At 40.0% G+C, this 23,121-nt stretch overlaps 1 protein-coding gene across 1 annotated transcript in view; it reads right to left on the bottom strand.

The window, feature by feature from the left end:
- TMEM132C (transmembrane protein 132C) overlaps positions 1-23,121 on the bottom strand; it is a 185,267-nt gene that overhangs the window by 47,164 nt on the left and 114,982 nt on the right. The gene's annotated exons all lie outside the window — the stretch shown is intronic.

Consider the following 23,121-nt stretch of genomic DNA (forward strand, 5'->3'; position numbering starts at 1 on the left):
ACCCTACGCTGTAATAAGTGTAAAATGACAAGACAGGCATCTTCCTAGCTTCAGGAACACAATCCCAGCTTCATCACACCTTTGGATGCATTTACCACATAACAGCTTCAATTTTTCCTCTTTTTTATGTACATTACACAAATGCCCATTTCTGAGAAAATCCATCAAGAACTCATCATGTACAAAGCAGTTATATTCTCAAGTACTAGAGTTTCTTTTTCCCTCTGAACAGAAATCACCATTTTTTATTACTTAAGACATACTCTGTACTTTACTTTGCATGATTACTTTGAAAGCAAGTATGTTCCCCTGATAATTATTATTTTGATTATGGGTTTTCATTTGGATGGCTTACTCTTAAAAAGTCTTAATACTGCCTATTGCTTTGAATTTATTTCCTTGCTGTGTGAAAAGAGAGACATTGCAACACTTCTGCAACAGTGTTATACTTCCTCCATGCATTTAAAGAGTGATTTTGGGTAGCAATGCCATAGATGGATGGGTTTAGCATTTCATAACTCAAGACCGGCCTATTCCCACTGAAAAAGTTCCTACTAAATAAATCTTACAGTTTGGAAATACAAGGGAACTGTGATAACTGCAGTTTACACACTTCTGGGACATCTCAAAACGAATACAAACTTTGTAATTTATTTGGAAGCATGATTATATGCAAAGATACCTGAATCACCTGAGCTACAGAGTTCATTCAACTGTTAAAGGCACCATTATCCCTCAGATTAATGACACCTGAAATGCCATAAGTTTCACCATTTCTACATCTGATGCCTAGGAACTGACAGAGAGAAAGTTTTTACATGTGATTGACTGTCTCGGTGCTTTCACTTACGCTAAATAGAGAATACATTTTTGCACACATCAAAGCTGTTGTAGAAGACAATATATGCCAGGAAAGTGTTTCTGATCAAGAATTCTACACTTCTCTAAATAGTCTCTGAGCAGATGTGAAGCATGCAGCTTTACAACAAAAGCCCCCCCAACCCTACTGGTAGAATGAGAGAGCTCTAGGTGGGAAGCTGCAGGTGGGACAGAGCTCATTCCCAGCCAGCCCACTCATTACAGCACTGCCTCACCAACACCTGCTTCATTCAGATTTCCAGCCCTCAGTGAGCACTTCGTGCCACTCACATCAGCCAAGTTATCTTCTTAACCCATGAACAGGCTACTTCTTCCCAAACTGCCAAGTTGCATTGGCAGAGAGATATAAAAAAAAAATGGTACCAAATTTCTTTAACGGAATTCTGTAAAACATTGCTAAAATATTTCTTCTGTAAAACACGACAAAAAAATATCTGAAAAACACATATGATGTAAGATAAAGGTTTTATTGGCACTTTTTCAGGATGACCTGCGTAATCATTTCAAGGGCTGCATTTGTGATAAAGCCTTTATACAATGCCACACTATCATCAGTTCCCTCCTTCTCTCTTCATACAGAAGAAACACAGAGATGATCAACAGCTGGGAAAGCATCCACTTGAAAAAAAAATATGCCTTCAGAGATGTGTAATGGCTGAGAAAAAAATTTCTCATGAAGCACATTTAATGTTGAGAGCTTGTTCACTGACTGAAACAGCAATTCCTTAATATCTAACATTTAGAACTGCTCAGCAGCCGGAACAGCAAGTAATTACAAAACTTTTATAAAGTACACAGCACGTAGTGATTACAAATGAAGCTTCATGAAGGCAGACCTTCTGAAAAATTGCTCAGGGTTGGATATATGAACCTAATTTGATTGGACTGAGAATTCCCCTGGGCCTGTTCACTCCTTGGATTAATTTTAACTTATAAATATGCTAATCAGGCAGGGCTACCTTGGACCACACACTTGTATGAGGCAGTAAGGACTCCCTGGGATGTGCTGAACAGCCACCACAGCTCTGGGGCTGAGCACACAGGCCTAAGTGGGTAGCACTGAGCCCAAGGTTACTCCTTTGCTGGAGGAGATGGACAATGATTAGGTGCTACTTACTGGTTACAGCAGCTGAGCCAGCAAGTTGGTGATGGGGCTAGTAACGTAATACTGACACAGGCTAGCAGTAAATTACTGTCCCAGGAGAACAAGGAGAAACTGAACTGCAGAGCTGTGTGAATGCTTCTGAGAAGCACAGTTTTAGAAAAGAAGGTGGAATAGAAATATCCTGTTAATGGAAAGATAATAAAAAATGCATAAAAGGCAAAACAGAAGTGACTTAGGGAGAAAATGCCATGGAGTTCACCAGCTCTTGCCAACTATATGGAATAAACACTCACCTTTTATATCAGCTAGTGTTAATTTAACCAGGATCCTTGATTTTAGAGTACTTTTGAGTATGATATTAAGCATTCCCTTGCAACTATTTATTGATAATTCAAACTCTTAATGCCTTGAGAAATATTTACCCTTGGAAGGAGATTTTGTTTATATGGATACACAAGACTGACTGTACCAAAAGCTGTACTTAACCCTCTCTTCAAAAGAGGAGATTTAAAACATGGTATCATGTATAAATAGCCTACACGTGAGTCCATGGATAGACTAATAATGTGGGTAGTACCATATAATTACTACAAGAAACAATGCAGAGATCTCAGCTGATGTAAGATCCATAAACAGCAGAAATCTTTGTTGAATGCCTGTCTACATGTGTGGACCAGGAGTCTCTGATGAGAGATTTCAAAGCGTTGGGTTATTGCTCTGAGTAAGAGAGCAGTTTTGGCTCTTAAATGAGTGAATCTTAGGACTGCTGCAGGCTGAATCAATAATCTCAATTTATTACAGTGGATCTCAAAAGAGAAATTTTAAAAAGCCTAGATTAAAAACATTTTTTAGCCATCCTTCATTCCAACAAATTTTTACTGAATGTGCCTAGGGATCCAAGAATACTTAGACCTACTGAGTATCTACCAACTCTTTTCCTCTTTAATGCTATCTAGTTTGACAGTGACAACTTAATGCAAGATCAGCACTTACCAGATGACATAAAAAATGGAAGAGTAGAAACCCCATTATCCCTCAGTCACATGGCACAATTTACTCTTCACTAAAATTAATGTACTGAGGTATGTGACTGCCAAGCACAGAGACAAACTCTCATCAGTAGCCAATGGTCAAACTGGATCCCAGACCAGTCTGTACTTCAGTCCATGGAGACCAGTGCCTCTTCCCATCTTAGAAAAGACTGTAACGGGGTACAAGACACATGTTCCTCTATTCCTGCTATTTTCAACTTATTGTTTCTCCTTCACATTTTCCTAATCCCATTTGATAATGGGGCCATCTTCATTGGACACACTCTGGGATCAGGATGAATCACAGCAATTTAAGAAATATTAACAAAACCACAGAGACTAAAACCTGTTCTGGAATGTGTGACTATGATGACTTCAAAGATAATGACAGTGGGTAGGCAGCATTTTACACATCAATTCACTAACATAATCAGAACTCAATGCTAACAAAGGCTGGGTCACCAGCTGCCCAGGTTGTTTTGAATCAGACACCTATGACTAAACTCTGTCATATCCATCACTGGAACTTAAACCATCCATTTCCCTTCTGAAAGTCTTGATCAAATGGAGTACAAATGCCTAACATAAGTTTCTTTCAGCAGGTCTCTAACAAGAGCTGTTACAAAGGTAATCCCTTCGAAAAACCATGGAAAGGATGTGGTAATTGAAGATGAATGCCAACTGTTGGAGACCAGATGCAGTTTACATTTCTTATTTAGCAATATCAGCCTACCTTTCATCTTTAAACCATAAAAACCAGGAGAGAAGAAAAGGATGATCTGTTTCGGCAATTAACAGATAGAGAGGACAATTTCATGGAAAACTGCCACACTGAAACTATTGTGAAGCAGAAAATATCCAAGGTATAACTTAGCAAACTCTTGAGCAACATAACACAATATACATATATCTTCAAAAGGACGATATAATGCTGAATGTGATTTCTTCATACAGTCCAGATGAGAGTTGGATTAGTTAATAAGGTTTCTTAGCTTTCTTGTCATAAACTGTGATGTAAACCATAGCTTTTTGATTAAGGTACTGGACCGAGACAGGAAATCTCATTTCACTTCCCAGCTCCACCACAGCATCCTTTAATGACCTCAGGCAAGACATGAAGATACAGATCCTTACAGCTAAAGTAAAATCAATAGGAATTAGGGCCCATGGAGCTTAAAAAAACCTCTGGTGTCTGACTGCTACTTTAGGCACCTGAATATGGTACCTTTATCACACTGGTCCTGAGTCCTAGGATCTCAGATGGGTTCAACCACATGCCAAGTAGGAAAGAGTCAGAAGAGCACTCATGGTTCAACTGCTGCATTATGCTGAGAGCTCCCACTTGCAACAGAAATTCTTAGCTGATAAAATATACACTGCCTAGGAGGCATAAGGTAGGGTGAGCCTGGGGGGTGATCTTTGTGTGTCTTCATCTCCCAGCTGAACAAGGTGAATAATTTTTTTTCATCTAGTCTAAAAAAAAATATATTAAGATTATTCAATGTCTATCTGACTTCTCTGTACAAGCTTTGCCCACAGATGCTAATCTCAGTGATGTCAACTGTCTGTCCTAGAACAAACTGCAAAAGTCTTGTTGCTAATTAGAGCACAGAAAGCCAGAAACGTTCCTCTCTTGGAAAGGCAGAAAGCTGAATGAGATTGTCCCTAAAGGAGGGAGACCTGACTGGGGGTCACAATAACTCACCAATTTCCTCCTCCTATACAGATAATTTTTTTGGAGTCACTCATCACCAATAAATGTTGCAGTCAAGATAGCAGACTCATTAGTCTTCTCTGATAATAAATCACAACCAGGCACAAGGTAGATGAGATTGATTTTCCCCTTTTCCCAAAGGAAGCAGGCATGCGACCCTCTGCCTCAGACTGGTGCCCTGGTATAAAGGCTCTGGTTTACCTGCAACCCCAGCACTCAGCTGTCATCATCTCCCACCTTTACTCCATTTTCTATTCAGTTTGCACAATACATTAGTCTGCTAATGTCTTCATTAGAATTTCAGATAACAAAATACATAGGCAGATCAGCCAAGAAATAGGCTTTCACAGTGATTCATCATTTCTTCCTGCCTCTGAGAAGGACATTTTCTACTTAATATTCATTCGGTGCTGGAATCTCTCCAGAATCACTCTAAGCAAGCAGTATTTTCCTCTTTTGGAGACAGCAAATGTTTAAGCACTGAAAATCTTCCAAGGGACATCAATGGAAAGGAGACCGTGAACAGAGATTTTTAGGGAGATTCACTCCAAACCCAGTGCTTTCAAACAGTGAAAAAAGTCAGAATCATTTCAATCATCAGCATTAGATTATATGGCTCTTTCAGCCTGTCAAAAGCAGCAAGATGAGACCAAATACTCAAAAGCATGTTCTATGATTCACTTTTGATTGTGTGCTTTAGTAGTTTGGGAGCAGCCAGTGAAACATATTCAGAGAGAGGATAGCACCCTTGAAAGAGCAGCCTAAGTAACAGATTTTCTGATTACAAATCTCATGCATATGTGTTTTATTCCATTTATGAGCAACAGTACCCCTGGAATTGATACAGAACAAGGTGCTCCATTTACTAAATTAATTTATGAGTTGGACAGAGACAGCCTCCTCTTCCTGTCTCCACTTGCATTTCCATCCACATCAAGCCCTACTTGCACAAACTACAATGCAGCATGACCTCAAGAAACAGGCCACCAGTTTCTCCAGGTACCAAACTGGTGTTCTCTGGAGGGATATAAAAAAATCAAGGTACTCATAATTAACAATGAGATTCTGAAAATATGATCAAAATGGCATAGAGAAGTAGATGGGTCTGGTTACTGGAGCAGCCCCAGACAAGCTACCACTTCCAGTGAAGGTGTGACAACTGCTGTTGACATGACCAGCTGACTTCTTGAATAACTGGTCACTAATACTGTTCCATGCAAGACACGTGTGGTCTGTTATGCCCTCAAATGTCACTTTGATCAAAGAAAGGGATGCAGCCTAAGTGCTGATCCCTCCAGGTACTGCTCATCTAGAGGTGAGTGAATCAGGCATTTGCACCTGTTTGGAAACAAACTGAAGAAGAAACCATATTATGAATCAGATGGCAAGACAAAGCACATTTATATGTACCTGCGTATGTAAATCAGATTTGTGATATGAACATCTAATTTACAAGTCAGATATCTTCAGATTCCAGTTTTTACTCTTTGTTTGTTGTTTTGGTTTTTTTACTGCTCTGCTAGCATATCTGCTTTTGGCCTATGCTTGGTACTCCAAAAACATCTGTGCATAAAGATCCCCAATTCCTTTTCAACACGGTAGCTGCACTTGCCTTCTGATAAAACAGCTAGAAAGTTAAACATTCACCAGGCATGCAAAGTTTATAAAATATCTGCATTTTGCAGAGGCAATGGATATAAAGAAAGCACATTTTCAATGGCATAATAAAGGAAAAAAAATCCGTATATAAACTTGCTGAGCATGAACAAAGTTCATGGAGCAATGAAACACCAAACTTGCAGGTGGCAGCCCCTTGCTCTCCCCTACACACCATTTGGGGACAACTGCAGCTTTTCAAGTTCAAGTGCACAATGAAGGTAAACTGATTTTTCAGATCAGAAGCAACGACCAAGAACTGGTTGGTGGCAGCTATCTGAAGATACCTCCAACTTAGCCAAAGAGATTTTCTAGGTGTCTGTGATGCTGCCTGGATAGAGAGCAAAAGATGTTGAAATTATCTGCATCCTTTGAGAAATAAGCTCACAGCTGCAATTTCACCACAAAGTAAATTCAGTTTGTGAGGAGTCCCCTGGACTATAAGCTGCAGGGAACTGGGGGAAGGTAAAGTAGTTTTATTTCTAGAAAGTCAATATATTTTTGCAAACTTCACTAAGGAGCAGCCTGCAGCAGGAACACTTTCCTTTTCCCCAGTCTCAGATTGTATCATTCCCCTTATTAGCCCATGCAGTATAGATTACATACTCTTTTAATACTACCCTTTTCCTGCAAATTCTCTTTAATGTGGTATGTTGCTCACATGGCCTTTACGAGGTTAAGGTAAAATACAATTAGGGTAAAGCAGAAATCCAAATTAGTCTAAGGAAAAGCCTGAGCAGTAACAGTATGATAAATATTGAGCTCAGCTGAAACTCCACATAAATGGGAATGACATGGGTGAAAATGGACAGGAGAGCTGAGTCAGACACCGTGGTCTAATTTGGATCTACTGACTACTGGCAGGTATACTTACACTTCAGGACACTGTCCTTGATAATAGTAAAGACTTGTCCACTCTGGATATGCATGTCCAAAAGATATCACCACAATCCTGAGCATTCATATTTTGTTCTTCAATAATCTCTATGAACTGTAACTCTGCATTCTGATCTTGCAAAGTCAAACTTGCAAAGGTACATTTTGCCATCTCTTGACATAGCTTTGCTGCAGTGTGTTGAAAGTTTATAGTATAAAACTTTGACAAACACTGTAAAATCAAGGCTGTGCATGGAGAAGTGTGTAGGACAGGAAGGGAGGGGGGGTGTTGAAAGTGTTCTGTGAAGCCTTCCAGCCCCCAGTTCACTAGGTTGGCATCATCAGGCTGGCTTCTACACGGTGACCACAAAAAAGAAAGTGTACATATCCAGCAGCAACACACATTTAATACCCCTCAACGCACCTTATGCATGCAGTTTATCAAATCTGTCCTCAAAAGATATGAATGGAAAAAAAAGTCAACCCAAAGCCAGACAAGTGTAGGACAAAGTGCACACTGACATTAACCGCAGAACTCCACTGAGAAGTGGCAAACAGTACAACAGCACATCTGACACTGAGTAACATCCAAACACCTCAGCATAAGGAAGAAAGTTTCCTAAAGGAAGCTAGAGGCAATATAGGTTAGACAGCAACAAGAAAAAGGGAAGTTTTCGCTTTTTCTCTCTATCTTTTAACTTCCCCTGAAGTGATAAAGAGAAGACAAAGCTGCAGGAGCCATCTTCTTGTTCCCCTCTCCTTCTTCTGTATATTTAAAACAAAAACAGGTGACAGAGAGAGCTGATGCCTGTGGGAATTAGACGAAACAGGACCAGTTTCATCAGTTTGCAGTTATCAACCAGCTCTTATTGAAACTTACAAAAATCATGGACCCCAGGGCTTTCAGCATCTGTACTTCTGGAATTCTAATGGACAAACCTTTCTCTTACAGCTCATAAAGCAAATTTTAACAACTCTGCCTTCCTAAAACCATCCACAGCTCTCCCTATCCACAGCTCATTAAAAGTGGAACCAACATATTGGAGGTAGATGCATTAGACTTCCTGGCACGGTTATTTGGTGGCTAACTCCAGTAGTTCACTTCTGGTGAAGGATAATGAAATGAAAAATGTCCCCATGACATTCAGTGGCAGAAATGTCATTGCTGAAGTGCCTATGATGTGCAATTAACATTTTTAAGGAGTCATTTAAAAGGATACTGTCAAGGCTGATAGATTTGAGATTACACCAACTATCTATGTTTGGATTCCTGCATAATTCAGCATCTCCCTACCAAGTTCACCCTTTCACTTCTGGATATTTGTCTTCCTCCTTATGTTGTAAGAGATGCTATATATATATATTATCATTGGCTTCTCCCCCATTGTGACATTATAATGTTGTGTTACTATTGCAATCATCAAAGTTACTATCAAAAAAGTTTTCATTTTTCCAGGTTCTGCTTTTCTCAAGCAAGTTGTAATGTTCACAATGAAAAGTATTGTGCTTTAGACCCAAAAATGTACAGGGCAAACCATGCTAAAGCAGTTCAGCTCTAGGGTGGAGTTAAAAAAAAATAAATTCTTTATTACTAATGAACACAATGTCACCAGCAGGATGGAGACTACACACCTAGACTCAGCAAGCTTGTGTGGAAAAAATAAGTCCTGGATCTTTGCTTCAGTTTTATCTGATGCTTCTGCTTAATAGAGTGAAAACACAGGAAAATAAAGAAGGTATCTGCTAAGTAGAAAAACTCTCTTTAAGCAGAACATTCATCAAAGTTTCTAGGAGATGCCAGCTACTTTGTACAGTTTTCACTTGACAAAAATTGTGTGTGTGTATTTGCAGCTGAAATGTTTCTTCTAAGAGCTGATAGTGGACATTAGTTTTCAGGCAGAGTGTGGACATTCCTGTCTGACTGTCAGGTACATGAAGAAAAATGTGTCCTCAATATTTCAAGAAGACAAATGAAGGAGATACTATCCTAATGTTAAATGGCCTGTGAGAAAGGCAAGTGCCTGCTAGACTGACAAAACACTTACAGATAAACTCCAATAGCAACTTTGATGTGATGACTCTGACATCTCTGGTTCTGTCCAAATCTGTTTGTTGTTTTGTTTTTTTTTCTCAACAGCACATCAATTAGAGAACAGCTATGTCTAATTTGTTGGGAAGTCAGTTTCAAATTCCTTAAATCAGGCCTTGATTCAAAGCAATAAAACACACTGGATTTGGATGAGGCTTTTGAGAGATGTCATGCTTTATAGAGGTAACTTTCCATTGCTAGGAAAAAAATTCATCTCAGCTTGACCCCCAGGAAAAGTCTAGAAGTGCCAGGGGGAACCATAGGCTGTATGACATCAGAATACCCCTTAAACAACAGGGAGTTTTTATTGCAGAAAGTAATAAACAAGGGTCTAACACAGAATCTCTCTATGCACCATATAGTTACACATCTGTCTCACAGCCCAAAGCAAAGATTTAAACGCTGACTGTGATTTTTTCCCAAGCAATCATTACTCCCTTTTTATGCTCTTCTTTCTATGCCTTTCTGCATTAGGTGAATCACAATAGGTTTCTCTGCAATTATACAAATGACATTTAGGGGACACTGCCAAAAAAAAGGGAATAAGATTCTAAAGAACAAACCTTTTGTTATTGAAATCTTCAATTCTATTAGTCACCAATCCTGTTCTTTCCTGACTTTTGACACTTTGCTCGATCAGACAGGTGGAATTAGACTCATTGAAGTCCAGCTTTACAAGGCTCTGAAGAAATTCAGGGCCAACAACAGCAGCTTATCTGCACACACAGTGTATGGCAGGATTAGAGTGGGGCAATGGCCAGTGAAATGAGAAAGAGCACAAAGAAGTGGGAATAATGATGCTCACGAGGAACACACAAGTTTAAGATAAGGCACCTATGACAACAGTATTTCTAAAGAAATCATCATCTGTCATCAGCAGGCTGGGGGCAGCACAGGTCTGAAATAGCTATTTGGGATGCATGGGAAGGAGCAGTGGATATTAATGATTTGCAGTCACAGGGGATGCAATTCACCACTGTGTGAATTTGTCCTACATGAACCCATGTATCAGAGCTGAGTTCCAAGAGTCAGATTGGAGACAAGGAGAACATCTGCTGACTCACCCCTGAATCACAGATAGGCTTTCTTCTCCTGCTTCGATCTAACCAGTAGATAAGTAAGCCCAATGAGTATAATTTTAAATAAAAAATTAAGGGTTATCTTCTCACTAAGTGAAAGTGGAACAGGAAAAGAGAAGAAATTAAAACCAACAAAGAAATCCTCACAAGAGTGTACATTATCAGATTTACAGTCCTCTTCTCCTGGGAAGTACTTGCAAGAGGTAAGGAAGTTTGATGAGATTTGAGTGCCACGTGCTTAGGTTCTTTGCCAGTTTTTAAAGTGAAGTTTATTTTCAAATGACATCCCACTCTGTGCTTTACACTATAGATGATCTGAATTGGTATGAATTTCATAGGTAAAGGTTTCCTTAGTTTTATAAACAGGATTTGATTCAGAGCAGTAGCAACTACTTGCTAATGATTCTTCTACAAAATCTCTAGATCTCAAATCCTACCAGTTGTCCATCAGCCATCTCTTGGTCCAGTTTGCTCCCATGTAACGCTGCCTGAACTACTTTTGCAGAAAGCACAAGCTTGATACCAGCAGAAACTTTTAACAACTATAGATCTCCCTAACCATTCCTTCCCTCACCCCAAGTCAGAGGACATACCCCTAGGAGTGCAAACCACCCTGTAACTGCAGACTGCCAAAGTGCCACCCACCAGCTGGGGCCTGGCATGCTGCTCACCTGGGGTAATTCTATTGCATTCATACCTCGTGTCTTCTTACACTTCTTACACTTGTTAATTGCTCCTGTATGAGAACACCAGCAGAACAGACTTCACAACTGCGTGAATGTCAGATAAGAGATGACTCTTAAAGACAAGCATTAGATGTCTGTCAGCCCAAGCTGTGCTGTGCTCTCATCTGAGCTGCCAATGGGAAAAGGCCCTCATAGCTGTACACAAAGAACACCCCAGAACACTGTCAGGGATTCTTATTTGATAAAACAGGTTTGCAGGAGCAATATGAAAAAAGATTAAAAAGGGGGATAGATGACAGCCAGGTATACTGGGTGGTCCTGGAAAGGAACAGCACAAAAATAAAGGAGTTTGTCCCTTCCAGCCTCTTCCCAGCTACCGATCCTTAATCTAGTTTGATTTTCCTGGGGTAGCAAACAGTCAGATGCATCCCCTTCAGAACAAGATTATAAAAGGAGTGACTTATGGACACATTATTATTCCCTTTAGCATGCAGCACTTTTTCTTTAAATACAGAAACCACAGTGTGCAGGAAATGATCCATCCATTAAGATTTGTGTCAACATCTCTCACAACTCTTGAAGCTGTACAGTGAACACTGCTAACCATCCTGCTGTGTCTGAAAAATCAGGCTGATGACAACACTGAAATATGTTACATGCGACACTTTGGTCCTGACCTTACTTACACTGCAGTCAGTCCCTGTTCTGCTTTTGATTTGATGGGAGTGGGGCCTCTGTTCCATTGTCACCTCTCCTGTACCCTCAGGCACTCTCTCCAGCAGCACTGTCAGCTTACAGAAGTCAGGGCAATTTCAAAGTATTTTTTGATGCTCAAGGCAAACCAAGAGATGACCTTTTCCACCAGCAGAGAGCTGCTCATAGGCTGCTATCGAATATTCCACCAACTGTAATGCTCTGCTGTCAGAAACGACCTGGCTGCACTGCACGTGAGATGGGTTTTCCTTTTGCTTCCCCTCTCCTCCCCATAATTCAACAAATTGAGGTACAGTCTGATTCTCCTGTGTTCTGCACCTTTGTCAGTAACTCCACCTGGGACAAGATCTATGCTTTAGCAACACTTGGCAGAGTATTCAACATCAGGATGCAAAGGACTGGAGAATAAGCAGTAATCCTTTCTTTGCTTGGGCATTATTTCAGCAGACAACTATTTCAGGAACACAAATGCCTGAGTGGCTGTCCATGCTTGGCCATGAAAAGTAAACATGTTCATGCCTGAATTTTTTGGGTCACAAAACAAGGCAACAGTTGTAGCTGAAGTGACCTGAATAATTCCAGTTACCTGAAATACCCTGATCAACACAATGCCTCAAATTTCCTAACAGAAATACAGGTGGATTGGGTTCAATAGAATTCATGCTAAGGTTCCTGAACAAAAACTTTCACCTCCACAGATTTTAAACCCTGGCTAATGCAGAGGTAAGATCTCTGTAGAGCAACCTGACATTAAGAGTTGTGTTGCCAGGGGTGTTCAAATCTGCTGCTCTGGTGAGGGAGCAGTGCTAAGCCAAGAGAGTAGGTACTGAACTGTCAAATGGATTATAAATTGCTGCAAATATCCTACTGTTGCTGACTGAAGAATATACCATTTGTACCAAACAAGGACAGTAAGGTATTCTGGATGGGATGGTCTTCAGAGTCTGTTAGACACTCAAAGCACGCTCATATCTACATGACTTTCAATCTGAAAGATTTTTGAAAATGGACAGATATTTTCTTAATCATTTTCAGCAGCATTGCCAACTTTTCCAAGAATAGCATTTCACTGGGAAGTTGGCTTTTATTTTTGCAGATAGGATGCCTGTGCTATCCAGTTCTTTCTATAAAGAGACTTGGCCTTTATGACTAATTTAAAGGGTTTTCCAAAGCAGATGGTGCATTTTGAACACCAAAAAATGGGATTCACAGGAATATTGAGCTCCAAATACCCAAACATAAAGAAGAAACTGAGTGCAAAGCAACAATGGGAAGCAAGAGGTGCTGCTTTAGGCTATTGGAAATTGTATCTTCATCCTTAGTAGTTGTCATGTGTAAACTGACATTATTTCCTGACATCAGTGGATTTTTATTCAATACGTCTTACTGATGATCTGGTTCACAGAATGAAAACACCTTGGTGAAATGGACAGAGAAAGGGAAGAGAAAAAACCGAGTAACTTAGCTGGCTGTGTTAAAATATCATACACTACTTCTCCATCACACCTATGCCAGCAGATAAAAAAAAAATAAGGCTTCTGGAATTACTGTTGTAAATTACTGGCAAGCACAAGAACATCCGTGACAAGCCAAAGAACTGAGAACATCAAATTTGTGAATGAAGCTGTGCATGTGTGTGTACAGACATATACAGTGGGAAGTAACACAGATGCAGGAAAACATGCTGGATGGGCTGAACTTGTCAAGCTTCAGTTACACCTACTTCCCTTCCCTGTTCTCAAGGCTGAAGCTACACATGAGATTTACATTATCCTTAGCCAAAACAAACCATCAGCCTCCCATGATATTAACCACACAACCCAGGCCCTTTACACACAGGGGAACTTGCCAAAGGGGATTCAGATCAGAACTTGAATTTACAGATAAATTCTCCTTGCTCATTTGCTGCCCCTTTCTCTCTTCCTGCTCCAAAGCTCTGGAAACTGGCCCTGGGTGAAGCAACAGGCAGCTCCCTCAGCTGGGTGCTGTTGACCTATGGAAACACCACACAGTATAGTGTTAAGAGTCTGTGTCGAAGCCCTTTCTGGGGTCATGGACTCACTCTGTGATCTCACACCAGTGGTTTTTCTTGTAATGAAAATTTCCTTGTAATAAGCCCATCAAGAGCATTAACCCAATAGGACAAAAATAGGCACTCGTTAAAAATGTACTGGTACATCTGAGTTGAACTTTTTTGGGGCAAGAAGCTACAAAAAGTGATTCTGCAGTGAACTTTGAAATACCCATTTGTAAAAGAGGCCATGCTTTCCCTTCCTGAACAATGCTTGTCTGTGTGTGAAGCCTTGCAAAGGAAAAACGATGTGTATTTCAGAAAGATTTTCAGACCTATATATATATAAAGGACTGGGGGATGAAAAATGTTTCAGAATTTATTGTGGCTGCCTAAGTAGCTGTTCTGCAGCAAGCCTAGGTTACAGTTTAAATCCTGGCAATATATTTATCAATATTTTCCTCCCCGGCTGCATTTCCTGACATTTATGCCAAAATAAAATTATGTAAAAGGTCAGAACAGGACCTCCAGTGTTATTAAGTATATGATCTAACAAACAAAACAAATGACCTTAATTCACCCTTGCCTGATGGTTCTGTGAACTCACAAACAATAGATCCTGAGCACTTTCTCAGACTCAAAGAAATCTCCATCTTGGGTGAAATCAGCCATATGTAGAGAGTCAGCAGAAGCTTTAAATACCTCTAACATACTTCAAAGCAGGACTGAAATATGGCACAGACTCTTTGTAACTAGACTCTTTCTTTTTACAGTGTTCCACTGAACGCTGGCACATCCTCGTGCTAAGTGGTATATTACATGGTAGAAGATAGTTTCACATACCAGGAGACCCTCATACAGCCAAAACAAACGAGAAAAAGAGTGAAAGGATGTTATTAGTTCCATTTAGAAATGAAAAAAAAAAATCAGGCCCATTGAAACTAGAGTGACTTGTTGCAGGTACATCAAGTATCTTTAGCAGTTAGAAACCAGACTTAGCCCATGTCATTGCCTGGACTGCAAGGGCTCCTCCTCTCTTCCACACTCCAGAGTAGCACTTAAAGGAGAACAAAGGAAATCTGTGGGTGGTGGGTGAACTGAAACTCTGGCTTCTAAAACCTGATTGGTGGCTTTGCTGCAAGACTATCCTTGTGCTTCCTTTTCAGTAAGTACACTTCATTTCATTTCTCCCACATTGCATCTCAAACTTTTGGGGCATTTCATAATACTACCCCAAAAGCTTCCAGTAGTGGCCAGAATTGCTTTTACTGCTGTTTAACATAGTATTGAATTTAAATGGCTAATATATATGCCCCTCTCACACAGGAACACGAAACACTGCATAGCAAAACTTTAATTTATCAAATTAAAATGGACTTTAGCACAAATTTATTGTATCATTTCTCATAAATGTTTTTATGCATTTGATTTTTTTTTTGTCTTTTATGGTTTTGACAATAGATGGAAAGCAATCAAAGTTCCATTTGAAGCAGCCGTGTAGGCAATTCTCATTTAACAGAAGACAATGAAAAATTAATCTAAAATGAGTATAACTAAGTTTTCATAGAAACAACAAAACCACTCAGACATTATCATCTTCAACAGCTGTTTACTGTCTTCATTTACAAAATTACCTGTCAAATTTTACTGTTTCCTCCAGGAAAAGGAAAAAAGCCAACCCCAAATGCCTTTCTAAGTTAATAAAATGCTCCACATGTAACAGGGATATTAAGGATCCCTTTCCTGCAATCATACTACTTAGCAAGGATGATTGAGGTGAAGTAATGTTCAACACTCCATCTCCTGCAGGTTCCAATTCTACACTTTTAACTACAGGGAAAAAATTCACACAAGGCTAATGGGTAAAAGCCTGGGTATTTTCCTCTCTTGTACTCTACAGAGCATCTGTCTCCTCTTCTCAATGGGCAAAGCAACATTTGTTATCCCTGGGAAGTTGTTTACTATAAAACAACCACAACTTCCTCAACATCAAATGAAAACCCTTGAAGGAAATACAAAAAGGAGTGATAATGGAATGGAATATTTTTTTCTGGTGGAAAGCTTTACCATCTGGGGATGAATCTCCCAGCATCAGATTCTTTCAGTGATGGACTTGGTCTGAAGAATGTTTAGCTAGGAGAACACACACAGTTGGTTAATACCACACCATGTGTGCATTGGGAAGGATGCCAGGTAAACATCAGGAGAAAATGAAAGGGTTGAGGGAAAGTGCTGCCTGCCAGTCTGATCCCCTGGCACAGCAGTCAACAGAGGATGGGTCAACCTTCTGGCAACTGCAGGAATGGCTGCTTATCCAGCAACAACAAAGTCAGGAGCTTAGTATCTCTGGAGAGGAAGAGAGAAGTAAGAAGACAAATACAAAACGGACAAACTAACCGTCCCTCACAAGCACGTTCCCAGGCTGAACACTCTCAAAGGCTGCCTCAAGTACTGCTGCTGTGCCTGACCTCAGATGTAAGAGATGGGAAGGAGTTAATTATTGAAGGGCAGCTACAGTGAGTGGGATGCACAGCTCCTATTGACTTCCTTAATGATGGTAAAATGTGCAAATCCTGCAGACTGTAGCTGAATTTAAATTACAATGATTACAAAATATAAAGCCTGAAAAAGAGGATTTATATGTGAGCAGATTTAACAGACTCCCTTAAGTCCTACATTTTGTTTACATGCAAAGTAGACTATGCCTACTGAATGACTTAAATCCTGATGACAATCATTTATATATCTATCCACCCCCCTAACACAGTTCTGAACCATAAATCCTGCTGCTAAATACCTCGGGGAATATCCACTAGTTACAGGTTCATCCCTGTTTTCTGGCCATTGTCCAGCAAGCCACTTTCAATGTGTAAACAGTCCTGCTGCCTTCAGTGGGTCTACTCATATAATGCTTAAGACCTAAAGAACAACTCACATAAACAAAAACATAAAATCAACAACAACAACACTAATGCCTTTCTCTTTCTGCCTTCAGATTTTTATGCACAGCTCTTGAGAGTAACATACCATTAGCTTATTTTATGATATGAAACCTGGGAAACAGAAAAATGAAGTGACTTGCCCATGGAGTCCATCACAAATGGGGAAATGGGGACATAAACAATAAGTTCATGGTTAAACTGAATACCAGAGATTCTGTAGAGCTATGCGAGTGAGATGCTGAGTACTCTGATGTTGTTATAAAAGAAATAAGTGAGGTCATATAGTGGTTATCAAACATTTTAAAAACTATTTGCATATACTGTCATGTTAACCAGCCCAGTTCTATCTTATCCTTAAAGTGCAATGAATGTTTAATTCATGTTAAAGTTAAGAAACCACAAAACAAAGGCTTTCATATACTCCTGATCCACCTGCAGGAATAAACTTGAAGACTTTCCATTGTTCTAAATTCCTTAGCAACAATCAATATACAGTCAATTATAATCCATGTGGTAGGATCTTTAAACAAAAATTAGTAGCTTAAAAGGTTTTAAATTCTGAAAGTGGGAAATATTTCTTGAGAAAGAACAATGGCAACACACCCAATCAAGCTCTCATAGCGTCAAACAAAAAGATTTCTATCCACAGTCATATCCATATGGATTTTACATTCTCTCTCAATCACACCTATTGAAGAACTTGTATATGGTCAAGCTGACTGGTGTGGGAAACGTAAACAGTAAAAACTGCTACAATCTGTATGCAGCAAAACGAACCAGAGGTAGACTCAGACTATCATTCTGTCTGGCTTCCACTGGCATGTTAACTGCAATGACGCCTAGTAATTTGTAGCCACGACATCTGGATCCAGGACTAAGAGTGAGCACTGGCAAATTCTGCATCTTTTGTCACCAAGAAATGCAATGCCACCCAAACAGAACTGTTTCCATCAAGTATTACAGGTATGGAAAAAAAATGTAGTGGTCAAAATTAATGGACTTTTAGATTTTATTGTCCTTCTGGTCAAGGAATATTGGGGGGGGAGAAGAGTAAGAAGTTGCTGCTGTTCCTTGTCTTTGAACACACTCTCTACAGTCTCCAAAGCAGTAAAACCAGCCACTTTTCAGCAGCATCAGATTCACTGTAAAATTGGAAAGAAACAAAGGGAAAGTTATAGAGACTGTCCCAACTAAAATTAGGTATGGAAACATTATGAAGATGGGTCAGGCACTGAGAGCTCTCATTATAAGCCTCCCTGACATTAAATGTCCTGGAGATGGCTGTTCAAATGGCATTGTCTGCTGCTTCCCTAGACTTGTCATCTTTCAGGCACACAATTAAAGCAATGATGGATGGACCACTCTGCTGTTTATTTGGCCCAGTTTCACAATGTGGCAGTGAGGAACTGTTGAACTCTGGTAAAACAAAGAAGGTGCAATAAAATGTTTCTATGAACATCTTTATTGATCTTAAAAGAGGAGTTTATTACTGCTAAGACACAGCAGAGAATGAAAGACGGGCATGAGGACTGGCACATTCTTACACTAGAAATGAACAAGAACAAACATGACTATTGATTTCGCATTAAAGTTGCTATTTTCAGCTGTCTCCCTGCTTGCTGTTCCCCCTCCTGCCTCAGTCAGTGTGGACATCAGCCAAGGCTCTCTGGGCTGCCAGCACTGAGGGATCCCCTGCTCCCAGTGCTGGGCACAGCCCTGCTTCCCCAGTGGCTCCACATGCCAGCTCCGGAGCAGGTCCCTGTGTCTCCTCTCTTACTTCCCCCATTCCAATAGCACAGCTATTTCTTTGCACATCCCCTGCTCTGACCCACACAGCTCCCTGACTGTTCTGCATCTCATGGATGATTGCTACCATGTTGTCCTAAGCTAGGCTTCTAAACCACCTATTCTTTTATGTCCTCTACTCCTCAGTCTCAATTCTTCTGTCTTTGCTATCAAGCTCAAAACAGAGCTCTTTTTTAATGCCAAACTCTTCCCAAATAATTCTTGCTTCCCCTCATGCAAGAACACTGCTCAAAAGCTGGTGTACTCTCTCTGGAACTACAGCTGTATCTGCCTTTCCTGCCCATGTTCAATTTGAAACAGTAACACAAACAGCTTCCCCAGTGCCCCAAATACCCATGTTTTTAGCCTTAACAACATCCTCCATGAACATTTTCAGAATCTATAGACAAATTCAAAAACGGTTCCTAAAATATTAGCTACCATTTCACATTTCACTTTTCTAGCCCATTTTAAGAAATATTCTTTGTTTTCAGGGTCTGTTGTCAGATGTCTGGTCGAGATGGTAGGTAAAATTTCTGGAAGTACCTTAGTTCAAAAGTGATGGGGTAGCTCTGGGGTTTTCAAAAGCACAAGTTCCTTCCAAACTCCCATTGCTTTCAAACACATCTGCTTTCTCCCAAGCAATGGGAATTCGAGGCCCCAGAGCTTCTGAAAATTCCAATAGGTGTCAAACTGTTGAAATAATGGATTTTTTTTAATTTAGGAACTACAAACTGCAGTCAAAGTATTTATGCATTGCTTCACTTGGCACTGCAAAGGCTAAGTGAAACAGATGGCCAACACAGGTTTCCAGAAGTGATTCAGATACTCAGGAGCCCAACTCACACAGGAAGTCAGTACCAGTTAATCTTCTAAATGTCAAATGGCACTTTTGAAAATTGTATTTTCCATTACCAATAAGGAATGGAAACTTTGTGCTTTTTAAACATTTGCTTTGTACCAAGGAATACCCCAGACTCCACCTGTCATTTCATGTTCAAAGGACAAGTGAATATGGAGTCCTTACAGGCAGGTCACCAGCTCTGCAGCACTAGAGACTTTTTCTTATAAAGGGCATTTTTAGGCAACAAGCTGAAGGCGAGGTGATGAGGAGAGAGCTGAAGAATGTATATACACAGAATCAACAGCACTGGCTTCCAAAGCAAACTTGCCATGGCTTTAGTAGCAAAGTGCAGAAACTGCAACCATCCCACATGAAAGCAAAGTTCTTATCTTTGGGGGCTTGACCAATGTTTAATAGAAATTTAAGCTGAATGAAGGAGGGCTGTATTAGACCAGCATGGATGGCCTTAGCAACAATGGGTTATTAATTCATGGGCACTGCTGGAGCTCTTTCTGGATCCCCTGTGACATACGACCCAGCTCTTCTACAGCACAGCACTCCCAGAGCACAGACAGCTTTCTGGTCATTGTTATATAGTGGCAGGTACCATGACTCAGACAGAAGAAGTTGAAATACTAAGAATTAAGAGATGTTTGGATGCTATCCCACAATGCAGCACCCAGGAGAAAGTGCACTGGGTTTAAAGTAAATGTTACAGATACAATATATTAACTGTTTCCGCCTTCTGACAGGATAGACTCTGAGAATGGCACAGGCCAAAGCTCTGCTTGTCACAGAGAGTTCCTGTGTACCAGCCATTAGATGATCTAGAGGTCACCCAAGCAACTTCCAGTACATTTCTGCTGCAAACAGGTAATTAATCAAATCAATGTCCTCCCCAGAAATGAACTGTAAGTACAGGGCAGACTGAGTTGAGTGCATTTGGTATTTTTAACCTAGAATGTCAAGCAGAGGAATAACGGCCATTATCTCCAGTATATATCTTAGAGGAGAGAAAAGTCAGGGCAGTGCTTTCTACCCACATCAGTAAGTCTGAGTAAAAAGACAGATGAATGTGGAAACTGGATTTCAGAAGAGACCAAAGGGATGCCAGTCCTACCAAGACTTTGAAGCTTTAACTTCAAATGCTTTTAGGAAACTCTACAAAACCAGCAAGCCCCTCCAGACTTGAAAAACTTTCTTTTCAGGTATCTCACAGTTTATTTCATTTTCAGTAGAAACAGATTTAGGTTTGGCTATATACAGTCCCTTGTACAAATGTCAAAAGACTGTCACTGGCTGATGGCAATGCAGAAACTGTTTCCACAGTCTGGTGCATAGGAATGCACAGAAAGAAGCCAACACCATAAACATTACACAGTAAACTATAAAGTAATAGATTTAAAGCATATCTCTCTCTCTCTCTCTCTCTAATAACTGAGATCTCTGTTCTTTACTTAGCACTATACTGTTTTCAGTACAAAGGACTAGTCCTGGCCCCAAGGAGAAATGTGACTTCCCTTAGAAAAAAACAAACAACTGTTAATAGTTTTGGATTCCCTTCCAGCAGCAGGAGTTTCAAGATCTTCTTTTAAAATTTAAATTACATCTACTTAGCAAAGCGAGAATGACTTTTAGCATATTTTTTCCTGCATCTAATAATCAATTCCATTCCCCTAAACTATCTTTTTCCCTACAGAGGATTATTGTCATTAAGCTACTCAGTGTGACAATAGTTGAGCGGTTTTGGCTATTTGAGTCAGAAATATTGAGATCTGAGAAAGTAATACAGAGACATGGAAAACCTAAGGGTAGAATACGTGAGCATTTCAGCTTGATTTTAATTAGAGATAGAAAACTTTAAAGGCTCAGAAGAGATTTGGTCTCGAGAAGCACCTCTCTGCTTCTGTCCTACTCAGAGTGCTTCCCCTCCCTTCAGTCCTGACCACTTGATGACCGAGCTAATCAGCCCCCCTGATTATTTTATTGTTTCTTTTCCAATCCTCACTGCTGAGAAACACCTGGTGACTTAGTGCACAGCTCAGTGCTCATCTGCAGAGCACCTGAGGCTCTGAACTGCGGAAAAGCCTTGGGAAATGAAGAGCTGAGCTCTCTGCTCTTCGTGTTAGTCAATGTTTTGTACCATGAGAAGCAAGCACCAGGCAGAGTAGTGCAGGCAGGTTTCCCGTGAGCTCCATAATGAGGGTATCATTGCTGGGAAGAGGAAGATGTCCATTAATGAAGCACAGATCAGGCTGGGGTCCTACTGAAACAAGTTGGTGACCAACAAGCACAGCAGGTATAGCTAAATTGTGGAGCCCCACAAGTATAGATAGAGAAACAGATATGCAGCAGTGAAGAAGATCTGACTTCAAATATTACTTCTCAGTCCATCTCATTAAACTTCTGAACATTTCTCAAGATAAAAATTGACAAATAGCATCTCCAAGTGGAGAGCCTCATCATCCTGTTACACTTTTTCAGAGATTACAAAAATGCCGTAAGAAATTATAATTAAATACAATTAAAACCTCTAAATCTAGCTGAAAAATTGCTAAACTAACCAGAGAACTTCTGTTCCTTCAGGGATTGCCAGTGGTACTTGCTGAGCTCTGACTTGGTTGAAAACTAGCAGTTATACCAGAATACTTCATGCAGATTATATACATCAGAAATTTCTTTGCTAAGTACATTCCAACAAACATTGCCACACAGAAGCTATGAACTATTTTAGACAAGAGGATGGATATCGATATCGAAATTCTTGTTAGCTGGTCTATCAGTAACACTCTGGTTGACAGGGCACCTTGCTTTCAAGCCATCTGATGGCATTGCTGAACCTGCCAGTCTCATTCAAATGGTTGAAACAGGAATAAATTCAGTGGTTGGGGTCACTCAAGTACTCTGGCAGAGTCATTATTGAATTTCTACTAGTGTGATTACAGAGAGTGCATGCTCAGTCCATTAATCTGCAGCATGGAAAACAAAAATCAATGGAGTGCTACTTAAAACTCCTTTTGTGATCATTGCCATCATGTGTGCAGGTATACACATGGAAGGGGAGTGTGTAAACTGCTGCTCACAGCCTTGAACAGGAAAGATTATCTGGCAGTTGGACTAGATGATCACTGTAGGTCCCCTTCAACTGAAATATTCCAGTCTAGTCCAGTTTATTTTTCCAGCTGTATGCGACAGTGAAGGAATGAGAGAAGAATACAAAATTAATTCTAAACTTGGGGTGAAATTCAGGTTGCAAATGAAATTTTACCATTTGCTTCAATGAATCTAAGGTTCCTTCCCTTAAATTTAACTGGAACTTAAATTCCTGGCAAGTAATCAAGAATTCAGCATTGATCTATCCAAAAAGCTATCTACAGCAAGCATTTCAGTTTTCTTTCACAAGCTTATTTCCCCATGAAATTATTAGAATGTTGGCAAAGTAATAATGGGAAAATTGTATGAGTTCTTTGGGAAGGATAGTGGGACAAACTGGTATATGTTGTTTCAGCAGATCCACACTGATTCATACCAGCTGTTGACACTTCTCATTCTGACCCTTTAAAGCAAGAAAAATGTATCACAGATTTTTCCAGGAAAAAGTACTGAATTTCCTTAAGGAAAAAGTGCAGGGGCAACTTTTGTATAATCCTGCTGCTCCCATTTCATTTTTCATTCTTAATTTTGAAAGTGTTATGAAAGAATATGCTTAC

Source organism: Apus apus, chromosome 16 (assembly GCF_020740795.1).
Source record: "Apus apus isolate bApuApu2 chromosome 16, bApuApu2.pri.cur, whole genome shotgun sequence".
NCBI classification, from domain to species: Eukaryota; Metazoa; Chordata; class Aves; order Apodiformes; family Apodidae; genus Apus; species Apus apus.